The sequence below is a fragment of the Cuculus canorus genome, chromosome 12 (genome assembly GCF_017976375.1).
Source record: "Cuculus canorus isolate bCucCan1 chromosome 12, bCucCan1.pri, whole genome shotgun sequence".
NCBI lineage: Eukaryota > Metazoa > Chordata > Aves > Cuculiformes > Cuculidae > Cuculus > Cuculus canorus.
In genome coordinates, this window is record NC_071412.1 from 4,066,103 (window position 1) to 4,085,258 (window position 19,156).

A 19,156-nucleotide genomic window follows, 5' to 3' on the forward strand; every position below is an offset into this window, starting at 1 on the left:
TGAATTTCGTTCACATTAACCATTCCCAGGATTACACTGCACCTAGTCCCGGTGTCATAGCTTCATGGTTTGAAAAATTACATTTGAATTCTTAATCTTTGTATGGAGCCAGTACTGTTAAAATAATTATTTTCTTGACTTGCAGAAACATCCAAAGTCATAGCTGGAGGAATTCCTATCATTAAAAAAGCATAAAGCTTTACCAGGATATATGAAAATGTTCATTGTATATTTCCATTTCAACTTGAATTGTACATATTATATTTGTGTTGTATTATAATCATGTTCACTACAAAATCCAGCACTCTACTTTGGCCAGAACATACAAATATATTTTGCTAGACAAGAATTTGCTAGATGTCTAGTTTTTTTAATTTTTAAATGCGTGTATAAAAGTTTGTGCAAAACTCACGTGCCTCAACTCTTACTATTTTCTTTGAGAGTTGAAATATTCTTTAGCTTCTGTAAGTGAGCCTGCCTGGATGATGAAGTTGATCTGAGCCAGTCAGGCTCATGATACATCTGCATCCGGGTTTGTGAATCTGTGTCTTACCCTGAATTAATCTTTTCTGAGTCCTCTTGCAAAGAAAAGTTACATTTTTTTTAAGCGGCTCTGCATTGTCCACTTAGATCCATGTCTAGCAAGGTCATTGTGCAGGACATCATTTTCTTTTGTGTCCTTGCACCGTTAGTTTTGTCATTAAACAATAGCATGTGCAAACGTGTTTCAGAACATTGTGCCAGACTTTGTCTATAGTTAATTTCCGAAAGTCAGTCAACAACATCTTTTATGTCTAGGCATATTTGGGAGCAGATTAACTCCAATACCATCCAATTTGATCTTGTAAGTTTTCTTTTGACCCCTATGAAATTTGATTCTACTTTTCTACAGGATTGAGCAAGTCACAACAAAGATATCATTTATTTATTGGAATTTAATGCTGCTGTCCTGTAAATGAGCATGCGTATACCTTGTGACTTCAAAAGTGCACTCATCACTTAGACTTAAAAGTAAGTTAGTGTTTAAGGCATGTGGCAAATCAAAGACTTCCAGTGATGTTCTAGTATTGCCCATGGAAGATGAGTGAGAAAAACTTCGCCTGGTCAGACTAAAGATCTATCTAGTCCAGCAGCAGATTCTTTGCCAAAAAAGAAAATTAAAAAAAGTGTAGAAAGGCCCTTTTGAGGACAGGGTCATTTTATATTCTTGGAACTTGTGCCAATCAACAGTTTAAGGCTTTCTAGTCAAAATGATTTCCTAACCATCGTATCAAATATCCAGTGATAGACCTATCCTTTCAGCAATTTATCTACACTTTTCAGAAAGGCTTATAGGTTAGCCTTTGCAACACCTGTGACACAGATGCAATTTTTCACGGTGGTGTGTGAAGAAATATTTATTTTCGTACGTTCTATGCTTGCTATCTGGTAATACAGCTACGTAGTCCTGTTTGTGCTGCGTGTGCTTGTTTCCTTGCACTGCTTCACTGTTAACCAGCCTGTCACCTGATGGGGGAACACGTGGCTTTAGCTGCAGAACCAACAGTGGCTTCCATTTAAACTTGACTTTTGGCATGGGAGATGTCTCACTGAGCAACGTTTCTCATTCTTAGTAGATATACCGGTTGCCGGCGGATTGGGACATTAGTCTTCATCATGATTATTAAGGATCACTAGAGATGTTCCAGGGCCAGGTTGGATGGGTCTTGGGCAGCCTGAGCCAGTGGCAGGTGTCCCTGCCCATGGCAGGGGGTTGGAACTAAATGATCTTTAAGGTCCCCTCCAATTGAAACAATTCTATGATTCTATGAAGGTCAAAAAATTCAGAGAGATTGTGAAAACAATGTCTGTGATTTGCATATTGATCATTATGCATAACTGTATAACATTAAAATCAGTAAGCTGTGTATTTGCACAGCAGGTTTTCTGTGATGATTGTCTCCTGAGTTACTGTATCCTCACAGCCTCTCAGATAATTTTGACTGGACAGGCATTCCCCTTAAGCATTTTTTCTTGTAGATATGTGAGCTTTGCCTCCCAAGGCATTATATCCCCTGAGGTTGCTTTCCCTGACAGAGGATCTTATTTATGATTACAGTAGTTTTGATGAGTGTTAATAGCATATTCTGCTTTTATGTGATGCTTTTCTTTCTTATCCACAAAACATTTCAGGATAAATTGTTCATAGCTCCAAAGCTCCGTACCTTTCTCCCTGTGCCAGTAAGACTAGGACATAAGCTGGTATTTCTCAACAGCATCTTTGTGTGGAGCTGAGGATGAAAGGAAGAGAGAGTAATTGTCTGACTGTAGTTCAGCTAGACAGATTTAAGCAGCCACACAAAATCCTATCTCAAGACACTTTGGGTTTGACTCAAATCCTTCTAGAAAATTATTTGATGATTTAGGTGATGTTTAAACTCATCTTTGCTCTTCCTTACTCTAGCCTCCTTCAATTCCGTGAGGTAACATTTGGTTTCGCCCAGTTTTTCTGCCTCTAGACAGTCAGGCTGATCCTAGGAAAATGCTATTTTACAAATGAAAGCACTTAATATGTGCCGAGAATATGGATATCAAGAGGAGTTGCTATCTCAGTAATTAGCAGGAAGAAGACTATGCACTGAAAAATGCAGTGTAGATTGTTTTTTACGGGCTCATTGCTGGCTTTAGCATGAATGTACTTTTCAGACAGAACCATAGAATAGTTTAGGTTGGAAGAGACCTTAAAGATCATCCCGTTCCAACACCCCTGCCATGGGCAGGGACATCACAATAGATCAGGCTGCCCAAGGCCCATCCAACCTGACCTTGAACACCTCCAGGGATGGGGCAGCCACAGCTTCCCTGGGCAACCTGGGCCAGTGTCTCATCGCTCTCATGGTGAAGAAATTCTTCCTTATGTCTAGTCTGAATCTGCCTCTCTCCAATTTATACCCATTGCCCCTCATCCTATCCCCACAAGCCTTTGTGAACAGCCCCTCTCCAGCTTTCCTGTAGCCCCTTCAGGTACTGGAAGGTCGCTTTAAGTTCTCCTCTGAGCCTTCTTTTCTCCAGGCTGAACAACCCCAACTCTCTCAGGCTGTCCTCGTAAGGGAGGTGCTCCAGCCCTCGGATCATCCTTGTAACCTGTTCCAACAGCTCCATAGAGCATTAAAAGTGAACTGTAAGTGGGGATCTAGCAAAATAATGCTGTACCAGAAACAATGCTCACAGTAATAATTTAAAACTTTCAATATATATTTTCCTATTTTTTTTTGTGTTGTATGATATGCTCCTGCTTCCATTTCAAAAATGCTTAAATTACCACTCTGTGGTGGTAATATCTGATCTGAGATGGATACAGCCAGTGATTTTGCTATGTATTGTTCAAGCTTTCATTTTCAATGTCATCAAATTTATCTGAGTGTTCAGGTTTTTTTTGTTTTTAGTTTTAGTTTTTTTTGTTTAGTGTTTTTGTTGTGTTTTTTTTTTTTGTGGTTTGTTTTCTTTCTTGCCATAGATTAATTCATAATCCAAAGCAATATTAGAGATATTTTAAGTTAACATAACATTTTACATTTTGAAAAACAGCGGATAGGAACTGTGTAGTAGTTCCATGTGGCAGCATGGAACAAGGAGTGAATTAAAAATTTTGAATATAAAATAAGTTGATCACTCAGTAAATCTATTTTGCTGTAGAGTCATTTGAAACATTACTTATTTATTGACACAATAATTTATTAATAAAAATATTATTTATTTATGATGTATCCATGCATGTGCTAGACAACTAATGAAATAAGGTTGATATTTACCAAGAAGATAAAATCTCACAGAGATAAATAGCAGTATATCACCTGTAACTCCTGGATTTTGATGATGTTGGAAAATGTAGGAGAAATGTATTTTTTTTCCCTAAAAAAACCATAATGGAATTCTATTAAGTTATTCTTACTTAATAAATTACTCTTGGGTTTCTGCTTTATCACTCTCTTTTTCTATGTGTTCTTATTTGATCTTTTCTGACGTTTTTCCTAATACTTGGCTGTTTTTCCAATACACATGGTGGAGGCCACAGTCATTTTTGTATTTGGAGATAGAAATGCCTTAAAACATTGCTATGTATTTTCATGAAAAATGAGTTGAAATGATAATATATCCAATACTTTCAAATCTTATTACTTTGGGAAAAAAATTAATAGCTAATGTATTGATATTCCTTTTGCTTCAAAAGGAAAGATGTTTAAATGTTAGCAGGTTTTTCCTTTTTTTTTTTTTTCCTTTGTGTGTGCTATTGTTTGTTTTGGACAAAGGACTAGCAGAGTGCCAGTAAATGTGTATGATGTTGATTTTATTTTGATACATACAGTTTTCATCGTTTTGAGCCAGCTTTAGTTTAGTGAAATGGATTCTGTGAGAATAAACTTGAAATCTACATATACTTTCTTTTCAACTGATAAGAACACTGAGTTTGCTAAAATCAGACTTCCTTTCCTGTGGTTCAAGAAATGTATTGTGACTTCAGGTCTCTGCCTTGATCTTCAGATGATTAATTTTTTTATATTTCAAAAATGGCATTAGGAAATGCTGTTTATTTCAAACTAAGGTTCATAGAAAGAATGTAAATTATTTTAGAGGAGTTTCTTAAATCCACGGTGCAGCTTTTGGTGAAAAGCAAAGGGAAACAGTAGACCACAGGGCAGACCAGTCAGCAGCTTTCTGATTAGGTTACTAATATACAGACGCTGGGATCAAACCATGTTGTCGCTGCCTTGTTTAAAAATATTCAATGCAAGTCTCCACATTCCTTCGAATCTGTGGCTATGAGGTCAGTTCTGTGTTTATAGATACCTTGAAGGAATGATTCATTGGATCTACTCTAAATGTTTACTTTAGGGTGAAATGAATTGCTAGAGTCCATTGACTTTTAACTAGATTTCTATTGATTACGAAAGGAGCCAAGGGCGAGTAAATCTATAGTCTGTAACAGAATATTGAAGATATTCTTGGATAGTTTTAATGTGTGACCAAACTTTGAGTGCTATGTAAGAAGCATGGTATATTTTAAACGACATAAATCTCCCATTTCCTTCAGGTAGACAACCGTGTAAGTATCCGCAGATGTATTGTGTGTATTTGAAACATTTTCAGTTCAGAAGCAGATGTCTATTGACTGAATCAAACCTTACTGTGTCACCCATCCAATGACCTGCTTACTAATATCTTCTAGTCCTGCAATCCTCTTCCATAAGGTAACCGAAATCAAGGTTTTCATGGCATGAACGTTCCTGTATGTTGGTAATACATCTGCAAAGCTCGTTTACCTTCATGTAAGGAGTGACATGGTGCTAGCTCATGTTCTGACAACGTGAGCTATCACATTGGGTCATGCATGATCAATTGATGTGATTCCTTCACTTTATTAAGGACAGTTTATAGGACACTTTGTGACTAGACCTGGTAGGGAAATGCTAGATATTATTTTGCTTTTGGAAGAGACTGGAGTATGGAGGTTGCTGAATTAACATTGAACTGTCATTTAGTAGGTATGTTCATAATACTGCAATTGTCTGCCCTGGTTTTCATTTTTTTATTTTATTCAAATTCCATGAGTCAATGAAATCTACCCTAGCTTTTTTTTTCTAAAGTTAAATTGATCAAGAACCACAGCCATACAGTTAAATGCAATCTTATTCTAAATGCTTTTGCAAATAGGTGTTTGTTTGCATGAACAAAGTGGTTGCCTGAAGACCAAGCTAATCATAATCTGAAATAAAAGAATAGTTAGTTCCTCTCTTACTGAGGTGGGAGTTCATTAACGCTATTAATAGACTTTGCTGCCTACAAACCTTACTCTAAAATTATAAGCTCTTTTAAATGCTTCCTTTAACGCATGAATGTATGACACAGTCTGACTTTAAAGGCATTTTAGTGGAAGAAAATTCTTGTTCACTATATCTCATGATCAAGTGACTCAAGTTGATGTATTGTGTGTTGTATAACTTCAAACATCTGCACTGTTATGAAATAATTTAGAACCCAAATGAGGAGTAAACATGTTAAGGAACAGAAAAATAAAAGAATGCAATGTTAGAGAGAGAAGAAATATGCATTTTGTGTAGCTCTCTTAATATTTCTTAGATTTTGATTGTTTTCTGACACTCGGGCACCTTCTAGCCCCTCACATTATTTACGATGTAAAACTTGATAGAGAATTTATATAATAAATGCAATTCATTTAATCATTGACTATGCTAATACCAAAACAAATCCACCTTACAACTCTGAATGACAAACCCACTGGGATGTATCAATCTATCTCTGCCACACATTCTCACAGAAAAGATGGACTTTGTGAAGTGCCTTGAATATTAATGAATCAAGCCCTGAATTATACAAAGCTAGAACAATTGGAAATGAACATCATCCTGCATGACATAAAGCTGTTCAGCCTTAGAAGTCCATTCTCATCAAATGAGAATTTGACTCTCTGAACATGGTTTGTGACTTAACACCTCATCTGCTGCATAAAACAATGACCATCTTGTGCTCCTGATGCTAGGATCTACCTCTGTATCTTTTCCTGATATACTCTGGTCTTCAAATATTTAAACGCAGGTTGAAATAATCTCATTTTGTCTAATAACATTGTGGAATCCTTGTCTGGCAATTGCCAAAAATAGGACTTGTTCTGGTCTTAAATAACACAGAGGAAGTTAAACAGAAAGAATGAGATTCACTGGTCTGGGGCTGGTGTGTTGCTACAGTGAGCTTCAGGGGTGAGTTTGACATACAAAGAAAAGAGAGGAAGAACTGTAGCTGTGTTGGTCTTTTAAAGTACCAAAGAATAGCAAATGGAAAAGTACATAAGAGATTTCTACCACATCCTTATAAGATGTAAGAATTATTGGATGGCAGCAAGTTTAAGAATTCTACGTTATCAAAGCATTCGATATTTTCACGTTGCTTCTTTGAACAGTGTCCATTACTTCCAAAATGAGGATAGTACTTTAGACATAGCAGGGCTATGCGATGAGCTTGACCAAAGTATGCACTGGGTGAAGGAACCTGCATCCCTCATCACACACTGAATTTCACATTGCAGAATTGTTTCCTGGTGGTTTCTATTTTCCTTCTTACAATCAGCATACAGTCACAAGGTTGCTTTTAGAGGTGATAGTTTGTGAGGGGGATTCATCTTGGGCTTAGAAGAATTTTTCTGTATTTAGAAGCAGTTATTTTAATAATAATATATATCTTATTGGTGGTGTTCTTGCGGTAATTCTTTTTTTCTTTGTTGTTCATTTTTGCATTAGAATGACAGCTCTGCCTGACATGTAAATTAGGCGCAAAGGAATTAAAGCATAATTTCTGAATTCCTGACCGGCAAGGAGAGTGATAGTGCAGTAGGCAGGGAAGCTCGAGGGCCATGACATCGAGAGTCTTCTGGGGCCTCTGTCAGTACTCACAGCGTTAGCTGACAAGTGTGCAGATCTGATTGCCTTAGCCTTTGGTCTTGAATCTAGACAGAACTAGGTAGTACAGGAGAACAAAACCAGCCACCTTCCCTGTGTTTGATTCATGACAGGATTAAATAATCTTCAATCCTCCTGCTTTAGGTAGAGTTTTGCATTGCATTCACCCTTGTTCAGTCTGAGTATGTAGAGGACATGTATTCACGTAGAACATACACTGTGATCATGGATGACAAAAGTATCTGATGAGAACACGTGCACTGCTAAAATGCAAGATGTAGTTAAAACAAATCTGCCCTCACTGTAGTCATACAAGTGCAAAATAAAAGCTACCGAAGTAAACATTTGCTTTTTTCCCCAGATCATTCCTTCATGACCACATGCTCCCTGTAGCAGGGCCAGGATGCAGGAAGGCAGGATGCTGACACAGACATTACAAAATGACTTTCCCCTCATCTGTGCACGGTGAGGCTACAAGGCTGGGCTTTATATGGGTCTTAGGCAGATTGGAAGATATTTTGACAGTGGAATACAGAAGTGTTCTATTTCCCAGTTATCATAAAATTGGTAAGTTGTTTTTTCTGGAAATTCTCTGCTTGTTTTATCTGCAAGATGTGCGTTTTGGACATCTCTGTCTCTTCTGCCTCAAGGCACTCGGAGATGACAGTTACAAATACCAGCATAACTTCCCTGAAGACACTTTACAGCCTCTTCCTTTCTAGGCCCTACGTGAGTACAGAAAGGCAAACTGAGAAAGTACTGCTTATTTTGCCATTCTCATGTGAATGAATGACATCTCTAATGTAACCAGCAAAAGCAATGCTAAAATTATTACAATTAATCATCCATTCAATCAGTGCTGAAGGAGATAAGACAATTCAGAGGAAAGGGGAAAAAATAGGATGCAAAGATATCTAGAATGAAGACATGGGTTCATCGAATGGTATTATCTAAGAATCGTATGTGTGGTGGCAATGTACCCCACTACATGAGAGACTTGAAATTTTCCTGATCAGCAGTTCACCACATAAGGAAGCTGCAACTGTTGCTGTTTGTTGTGTATCCTCTTCAGCTTCCTTGCTTTGTTTTTTATCATTGACTTTTTCTGTTATTATTCTGAGTTGGTCAGCAAATAAGCCTTACAGCTGCCTTTAATTTTTATTATTTCCAGTGATGTGCTTTTTCTCTGACTGATCTGGTATCACTCTTAGATTCATACTGCTACTGTTATGGGGCAGCTTGGAGACCATGAGTAGAAATATATTGTGGAAATTAAGTTACAATTGCAGAGTGCTATGGCATGTCCTTTTGAACTGAGTAGAGGATTTGCAGATTTCTTTAGTTTTTTTGTTTTGTTTGTTGTTGTTTTGTTTAAATTTAAAAATAATTGGTTTAATTTAAAATATTTAAAGTTATTTTTGTTTATATCACTTTGATGCTTTCAGTTTACGTGTGGTTTCCCTTGAGATCTGACTCTGTGATTTTCTAGAAGGTTGCTCTTTATTTGAATTTCTTTGTACTTGGCGTATCCGAAGAGTGCTCTCTCTCTGTAGGAAAGAAGCACCCTACACCATCAAAAATGAGATTGCCATTTGCTGCAAGTTCTTGGATGACTTCCAGTATCACTTAATTCTCTGAATTATTCTCGGCTCTGGATCCTAGAATTATTCTAGGCTCTGGATCCCAAAACTAAAGTGCCCAGGTAGCACTTTCTTTCAGGATATTGGAATAATTGTTCATTTAGGAATTTAAAGTCTGTATCGAGCAGTAATATTGTACATATGGGTAAGTGTCACTTGCATTTTTTTTCAGGAGAAACCTAAATTCTGCTGAGGTCAGTAGCCATAGTGGCAGTTTCCCTTACCGCAGCTACACCACCTGTTAATATGCCTGCCCATGTCATGTATTTCACATCTGAAGTTTTGTCCACTTTTAACTCTTAAGTACATTATGTAGAAATTTCCTTTTAAAAGAAAGGCAGGAGGTGAGGTATTCCTGGAGGTCACAGAGTTTTTGAACAGGCAGGACATCGTGCTTCCAGCTAACTGTCTCATGATAGAATTGCTTGGTCAAACTTGAAGGGTCACTGAAGTCAGACTGGATGATCAACATCAGCTGGAGATGCTGCTGGATGGAATGTTTTACAATGCTCTCCTCTCCTGCAAAAGTAAGAATGCAGCACATGGGTGCGACTGAGTAGAAATCCTCTCTTCATTTCTTCATTGCCTCTATTTTGTCCATTCGGCTTTGAACTAACTCTTCTATTGCTTTTCTAACTTCTCTTTGCTTTTAAGCCAGAGAGCACATGCTGATGGTATTCCCCTTGCACCTCTGTAACAAGTCAGAATGTTGGTGGGGAGATCAACTGTCTTCGCTCATCCTCCCTCTCCTTTCCACCCCTTTTATCCAATCCTACTGTACAGAAGTGGATAAACGAGTCAGAACATTCAGAAATATTCCAGCACATGGTGAGGACAGAAATGTTAGGAACTCCATGTATCTAGAGAGTCATCCAATGTATGAAGCTAGTTGATAGTTTCTGCATTCTTGTTTGTTCCCCTCAGTTGTCTGGAGGTTCGATCTGCAGTGTCATGAACTGGATTAGACACTAGTGTTCTTACTGGTGAGCATTAACTTTAGTCTTTTCTAGTAGTAAGACATTCTATGCAAGACTTCATTGTGTGAAGTAAGCTCAGAGCTGTTCTGTAGAAACCACTCAATTTGTTTTTGTTTCACAAACTAGATGTTATTTTTATAAACACAATTTACAGCAAGCTTTTGTGATGCTTGCTGTATATTTTGGAGCATAGTTCTCTGGGCACATGAATGGATTTGCTAGATAATTCTCTAATTATTTAATCAGGGTTTGGGAATGCCCTGCGAAAAGCTGTGTCAACATGCATGAAGGAAGAGTGTTAGCTTACTTAAATTTCACCAGAATCCTAGTAGTAGCTACAGGCAGTGGAAGACTCTTATGTATAATCTGAAATTGCTTATGACCTTGTTGGGGGAGACAAAGGAAAATGGTTGTTTTTATTAGTTTACAGAGAGCAGCCTGGTGTCTGTGAAATTACTAATGTAATTTCCAAACATCTATAAAAAAATAATAAAAAAAAATTGATCAATGAGACCTCTAATTTTTCTAGATATTTTTTGAGTGTGTCAGTGTCACCTTCAGTTACCGATTGCATGAAAAATGCCAGATGCCCAGCAAGTAAATAACATAGCTCAGGCTGTGATCGTTAATTACAATCGGTACTAAAGAATTTGGTGGAGGTTATGATCTCTTCAACCCATGAAAAGAAAAAAATAAATCAAAAGTATTATACAGCGTTCAGATAAGGAGGCTAAGAGAAAAAAAATCTCCAAACTTTCATCTATGAAAAATCATTGCAATGAACTTTCTATTATAAGATACAGAGGGAGAAGTGTTAAGGGGTGATTTCCTGAAGGACTGTTCCTGAACTCTAAATTCTTTATGCAGACGATAGTGCTAAAAGGTAATAATTAATCATTTCCATTTAAATCTTCCAGGCGATGCATGAGCAAGAGTGAGCTGCACAGTTCCTGTGGCTAAATCTCATGCAACGTTAAAAATGTAGATGATAATATCTCCATCAAAAACTTAGTGCCATGGCAGAAATATTGGACCCAGTCCGTGTGGGAAGATGGTAGTGATCTAATGGCTATTAACTGCTCTGAGTTATGGTTCTCATTTTGATGTCCTTGCATTACTTTCAGGTTTTGGCTAGTGTGCGGTGTTGTTCATACTTTCTGTTTACTGAGTAGCATTTGATCACATGTGGAAAGGAAAGTAAACTAGTAAAGATATGACGGACCTTTGTTTGAGTAGACCCAAATTATAGGATGTTCACATTAAAAATGATTGCTTCATCATGTTACTACCTGAAAAATTTATGTCAAGTGACCTCAGAAATGCCTGTAATTCCGTAACATGAAACTGGAGACTTTGCTATTATGAACTGAATTTTTTTCCTTTTAAAGTTGTTGTTTTGTTTTTTACAGTCTAAGTTAGATGTGTGATTTAATATCATGACTAAAATATCTATAATCACAGAATCACAGAATCACAGAATCACAGAATCACAAGGTTGGAAAGGACCCATTGGATCATCGAGTCCAACCATTCCTAACACTCCCTAAACCATGTCCCTAAGCACTTCATCCACCCGTTCCTTAAACACCTCCAGGGAAGGCGACTCAACCACCTCCCTGGGCAGCCCGTTCCAGTGCCTAATGACTCTTACTTATAAGTAACATTCCTGACTTGTTACTGACTGTCATCTGCAAAACTAGTGTAATAGAATAATGTAATGCTGCTTTTGTTTGTTGAGATGTATTATTTTATTAGCAAAAGATAAACCTATTCTTTCCTGTCACCGAAACTTCACTGTCCCCATGAGGAAGGTGGTATTATATGCAGACAGAAAATCTAAGGACATAGACTTCTTTTCACAAAAATGGTTTTGGATATTTTACTTTGTTGTTTGAACAACGCAATATGAAAAATTGACCAAGTAAAACAGATTAGAGCAGAGGTGCGGGTCTAGTATTACCAAGAAACTTTCTATTATCTAGTGATCAGTGATGCAACAAAGATTAAAATAGAAGTGTCACTTCCACTATGTTTTAAACTTCAAGACATGAATATTTAATTTAGTAAAACCTGAATATTGATGGGAATGATTGTTGGTTTTATCTGAACATATCATCCAGCTTTAGTACCACAGGCTACACTGTGGTATAAGGAATAAAGGGGAATTAATCTTGCCAACAACTGACTATACTTTTACAAGCAGAACTCCATTTCTATAGTCTCTAGAGCTAAATTACAGACCTAGGTAGCACTGTGTACAAAGATCCTTTACAGGGATAAAATTGGAGTTTTTTAACTTAATGAATTCAGAGCTCCATCCCAGCAACAAAGTTATAGTTAATCTGAGTTGTGGAGGTCCTATGCACTGTCACGAGATGGGAACAGTCCTCTGCAAAGGATATGTTTAGTCTTTTAAAATTGTGGTAGTACATCACCAAATTAGCTGGAAAAGATTGTGGCACTTAAAAAATAGTGCACGCAGTTAATGGATATGCAGGCTGAACTTTGGATCTAGACGATCTTAAACTCCCTAAGAAATGTCAGCTTAATGTTAGTGTCTGTGCTAATTGCTTATTTAGTATTGAAGTACAGCCTTGATTATAGATTTCAATATTTAAAAATGACATAAATGCAAAAGAAATATTAATGGGTCTGGTAATAGTGAATAGGCCAGATAACTCACTAAGGGTAGGCACCTTATCGTGGTGGAGCAGTTAAAAGGAGAACAAATTTCCTCACCACACCTCCCAAATCCTTCTTTCTTCTTGGAAACAATTATTAGCTTTGTTCCCAGTTGTCATTGCATTTCTAGATGTGTATTGCTCTATCTCTTATTTTATGTGATATAAATCATCTTTTAGGAAGGAAATACATAATAAAGGTTATTTTTGCGTGGTCTTTCAGTATGCTAATCTGCTTGACCTTAGATTATTCTTTTGCCTAAGTACTTCACTTGTAGTTATGTTTGAGTTTGTAGTGACGGAGGGGCCTAGTTTGAACTGAATTTAATTGTTGTGTGCTGCAGTGTTGTGAGTCTGTGTTGCTGTCCTTAGGTGAGAAAGAACATATTAAGAAATTACCACATATGTACTGTTTGCATGGTTCCTTAGCTGCCTTCAAACAAAGCTTCTCATCCCATGAGGACTGACTGGCCTCATAGCAGTGTGTCCTTTACTGCTTGGGGCACTGGTAACGGTGGTTTTTACTCTGCCACTTAAGAGCTGGTGGTCACCAGACTCGGTCCATTTGCCGTTGTGTGCTCTTGGAGGGGCCACACAGCTGACATTGCTGCATAGATTGTACTTTGTGTTTCACAGACACCCAGGGGGTCTGCTGAGATTCTGGAAGGTTTTGAAATTAAAGATTGAAGAGAAGCTTCTAGGGGCCATTACAAAAGTAATGATTGAGTAGGACACGGTACTAATGGGGCTGAGATACTTGTACACAAAAGCAAAGCTGGATCTCTAGCAGTCAAAACACTGAGGTAATTGGTGACACTCCATCCTGTCCCTCATTGGACTTGATGATCCAAGAGGTCTATTCCAACCTGGTGATTCTGTGATTCATCTGCTTTTGCCAAAGTGCAGCTGCACAGTACCCTTTACATGAAGCAAATTGCAGGCTCTCAGAAGTTGGACCAAGCTTTAAAGCTCTGACTATCACAGTGGAAAGCGTTGCCCTAATCCGACGTTCATTTTCTTCTTAACTGGAACATGCAGTCTGCAAAGTTGCATTTGTTCTTTTTTCCAGAGTTCTGGTCTACGGACATATTTTCTAATGAAGTGCCATGCGGTATGATGATAGCTGCTGGCACAGCAAGAGAACAAAGCGTTCAGATTGAAGTCATCAAGTAAAAGAAAACAATTTATTAGAAAATCTTTAATGGTGCTTTTTAATTCATTAGAAGGAAAACACTGTGTCAGCACTTCTTAAATTGTGGTTTTGAAAGCATGGCAGGAAACAGTCTCGTATTATTTTTGCAGGGTATTTTAAAGTAAATTTGGATTTCCTTGAGCAGATTAAAAAAAATGTATCTCCGTTGCCTAGATGCTGTAAAAATGCAGGGCTTAAATTTTGCAATCGATTTCTCATGCAGTGTTTTGACCGCATAAGGAAAGATGCTACAGTAAAAGTAGCATGGTTGTTTATGACTTCCAACCTTGAAGACATGAGAAACTGTCTACATACTACTCATGGAGTTTTGTGTCTAGATATTGTCTGTCCTTTTGATACCTCCCTCTGTCTTCTCCCTTTAGGCTTTTGTAAGACATCCACTGACTTTAAGATATCCTGTATTTATGAATTATTTAAAAATACATAATTATGTATGCAATGAAAATAATTCAGTCTGGATGTTATTTCAAGAAAGTTCTCTCAGGTCTTCTGTGTGACACTTTTACATACTCTGTTTCAGAGAATATGTTTTGGAGGAGATCAAGCTAAGGTCCTGCTCTCATGAGATGCTGCTCCAGAAAGGAGATTCTTGGTTTGAGAGATCTTGTGACTTTGCAGGCTCTGTAAGGTTCAGCTTCTGTTGCTGTGCTTAAGGACTGGTTTGCATTTGGACCCAAGTAAATGCTGTAGAGATGAGGACTGCTGTTTGCTCCTGGCAAAACTAAAAGCCGAAAGTTGTTGCTTGCATTAGCCATATCATAGCTCTGTCTTCTCAACACCTTCACCAGCTTTATCAACCTAATAAAAAGAGAAAAAATCTCACCCTATTACTCAACCCTTGCAAGCTGAGGCTTTCTGTAAATTCAGAAGTCATGGTTTTCCATTGCTAGATGGGTAGCTAGTTCTCGCTTACGCTTCTGAAAATTTTAGTTAGGCTGTTCCAATATGTTATTTCTGTTTAAGGCAGAAGATTCAGGTAATGAGGGCTGCAAACGTGTGCAGAGGTGCGTGATGGTAATTTTAACAGACCCACTGGTGGCTTCAGATTGCTTCTATCTTTACCTGTGTACTAAGCCTCATCTCTTTCAAAAACATTAGACCTCCAGATTGCCAATTTGCAGTAACTAAAATAACCAGCTTACATAAAGTAAAACAACAAACAAGAATTTAATTAGGGATTACTTAGCTGAAGTTTATTAATTGTCAATTTTTTGGCAGCGAAGTTTGTCAGTGCCTAAAAGAGTAATGAAATATAATTTAGACTTTTGAATTTGAAAAGACAGGTTCTTTTTAAAAGTTGAACTAAAAATTAGACTATGGTCTTGAAAAAAATTATTCAGAAAATTCTGGCAGTGCTAACATTAAAAGCACAAAAGTACTCAGAACCTTATTGATTAAAAGCTCATATCCAATAGAATGGTTCCTGTGACTGAGTGATGTGTATTAGACAGGTCTTTTTAAGCATATATCTTCTTTAGAGAAGTATCCTAATAAAATAGATGATGTCAGTATGGTGAACATTAGAAAGTTTCTCTACTTGCAGAGTGATTTCCTTTCTAAATGGCAAAGACATTTCCATTGTGCTCATTGTATTTTTAATTCTGGTTTTCATTGTCCTCTGCCTGAAATTGCAGAGATAAAAGGCATTGAAATAAATGTTCTTAAAGTGCTTTCTGAGCTTTTGGTAAACTGATTTACGTGCAGCAGCTGTGAGGTAAACTGAAACAGTAATTGACTCCATTGGCCTCTTCTGGTTATTCAATGTGGAGTAATCTCAGGGGGACCCGTTCACCTCTGTATCATAGTGCTAGATGACTGCAGAGTAATTACAAGAAATTCAGGTTTAGACTTATCAAGATTTGTCACTAGCCACTGGATATCATTGGGCTCAATAAAATCAACAAGCTTATAATTAGTCTGAACTATCTAACAGTAACCTAATTTAAAAATGCAAATAATAAACACATCTACCATAACTTTAAAAAAGTCTTAGAGTATTACAGATTCCAGTCACAGAAGAGAGAGATGATCTTGAAAAGCCTGATGCCAATTATGTGCTTCACCGAATTAAAATGAACTCATGTTATTAATAAAGACTCAAATGATCTAGTCTGCTACTCCAACCTTTCACTACCTCACACTTTCATTAGAAATGAACTTTTCGATTAAGAACTGTCTTCCAAAACAGTATTGAGTTCCAAAATTAAGTTTTCCAGACTGTAATTCATTCACATCAACTTAAGTAATACAGAACAATCTTGTGAAATTTGACTCTGTGACATGTCATTCTCTTATACTGCTCCATGGGTCCTTTCACATTAAGTGATCATCTTGTTCAGGCCATCGGCAGTAAAAGTAGATCCAGCCGAGTGGCGAATTTTAGAAGAATAAAGCTCAAAAATAATCCAGATGTATACAAAGCATAACACCTATCAAAGGCAATATTGAAATCTGAGAATTAAAATACAGCTGTCAGAGCTCTTCTGAGGGGTGCCAGAAGCAATGGTTGGAATGAAAAATATTAAAGACAGCTTTGTGCTATTTTTTTTAATAGTTTGAAGAACATTTCCTCACTGGACCCTTTTATTCTAATAATCCTTAAGGAAATCCCATCTATTAACTTGTGAACATTTGACACATGAGACATTTTTGGACTTAGAGGGGTGCTTGTGTTGTGATTATCAAGGCCAGGAATCAGGAGATGATGGTCCTGTGGCTCATTTTATCACTAGTTATCAGATGCAGTTAGATCTGTATTTGCTATGATACTTAAGGCATTGTTAAAATGGAATGGAAATGCTGTGGTGTTTTGGGAAGAATTTCTGTGTATAGAATGCAGTTGCATTTGCTCTCCCAAAGCAAGTCAGATGTGGTGTTTGAACGAAGTAGATTTACTGCAAAATGAATGGTGAGCTATGAAAGAGATAACCAAAAGAAGTTAATTTTGTGTGTTCCTGAAAATGCCTTTAAGCTGAGTAGGTTTGATGTACACACATCTAACTAAAACTTTTTATTTAAGGCTTATTTTTTTCATTTAATATAATATTTAAATTAAAAATATGGAGGGAGGAGTATAAAAATTTGTAGTTTCACATAGAGTAAAAGTAAAGACTTCAGAAAATACTCGGATAATGATTTCCTTCAAAGATAAAACAAAAATGCACATGCTATGAGTGTTGACATTTTTTCACTCTTTACAAATTATTCTTTGGACTTAGCCTTTTTTAGCTATAAATTAAAATTTTATCTCGGGGATCATTTGGCTTCAGAATTCTTGAGAAAGTAAGGCTTTTGGGAGGCAGGTGGAGACAGGGTATTTTGGGTATTGGAGCGTGGGTACTAGGTTCAGATGAATCCTGAGGGGTTGGGAAATGAGGTCTACAGATCAAATCTGGAAGCCACTTCGTTCATCAGAGCTCTCAGTGGGATGTAAAATCCCCAAATAATTTTTCTTCACAGGAGGACCAAGGCACGAGTCCATAAGTGAGTACTGAATGAGACGATTTTCCTCCTCTGCACTGATCAAGGTCGAGAATGTAAACAGTTATCCTTACAAAAATTTTCCTGAATGGCCAAATCTTTCAATGAGTGCTTAGGACAGGAGTAATCTAAAATTTCTCAGCATAAATAGTGTAGTGGATTGCTTTGGATTTGCTATTGTCCAGTAATAGACTGGAGACCAGAGAAGTCCCTCCAGTAACTTCCAGCTGTAGTGATGAAAATCCCTAATAATAGTACAATACCTTTTGTAATATGTTTGGGAGTGGAGTGTCCCTATTTTTTCTTGATGTGCACAAGCTATTTAAAACGTAATTGGTTTGTTTGAACATTTTATTCTGCTGTTGCACCTGTGATGAACTTGAAAGCTTTGCTGAACCAGATATTCCTTCTTCCACCCCTCCTTTTGCAGGTGTAATTAAATTTTCATCCTCTAATACACTTGCGTGGTCTACTGAACCTCCTCTATCCCTTACAACTCAATATTTTGGTTCTGAAAACGTTTCCAGCTGCTGTAGCAACAATATTTGTCTTAATCTCTGTACTAGTGATACTAACACTATTTGGCAGATATTAGGGCCTTGTGAAAAGTTGTGTGAGGTGTAACTCGAAAATGGAATATTTGCCTCAGAGGAAAGTAGTCAAATTAATGAAATAGGAGAAAAGAAGAAAAATACTTTCTTATAATAGAAGCTTCAGCATTATACAATGACGTGACATTGCAGGAGTAGCAAACCCATTTCATGATTTTGTATGATGTGTTTTCAAAGATTGAAATAATTTTCCAATGAATTTCATGGATATTTGCAGCAAAGAAAGATGAGATCTGGAAATATTTGGTTCAATTCTAGCCTCTTTGACTAACTGCATCCCCTCTAACTTGCCCAGTTTTGGCTTTGCCCTCCATTGGCTTGTGGTTTTTGCTGATAAAAAGTCTTAGCTGTTATAAAGGAGATTTTTCAAGTGTGTTGCCTTTTCTGTATTTTGTCAGACCTAATTCATTTACCTGTCTACAGCGTCTGGCTTCTGTATCTTCACTTTTGCCTCTCTCAGATATCTCCTAGTTGGGAGTTGATCTTCAACATTGTGTTGTCTCCCCTCCACCCCTTCTAGACTTTACCCTACTGCCTCTGCTCGGTAGTCTACTTACTTCTGAACAGACCTATTTCCATTTGCTCTCAGTCTTCTTTCTTTTGGCTCAAATGTTTTGGGCCTCTCTCTGCCTTTTCCCCACCCTTCTCTAGTCTCCTTTTCATTCTTCAGGCTCCTCTTCCTACTCTATTCCCTTGAAGGGATTGGTCCTCTCCCTTTATATTTGATTTTGAGAGCTGCTTCTTCTGTATTGCTTGGATTTAGTGATGAGAGTATTGAAGCAGCAGAAAGGACCTCTGGCCTTAGTTCCTATTGTTAGACTCAGATTTGGCACTAAGATGCAATTGCAAAGAAAGACCTTCTCAGACTCTGGAGTGTGTCCAACACACACAGAAAGGTTGGGAAGTACAGCAGCTGAAGTCCAGGAAGTACTGGCTGTGCATAAACCACAAGGCTTGCAAGTTGGATGTTTTTGAGTGGCTTTTCATTGAGAGTGCAAAAGGCATAAGATCTCTGCCAACTTGCAAGTTTTTATTCTAAAGCGTGAGATTTCTTAAAGAAAGGTCTTCAGAATCTTTTAGCATTCTTAAAGAATGGTATTTCC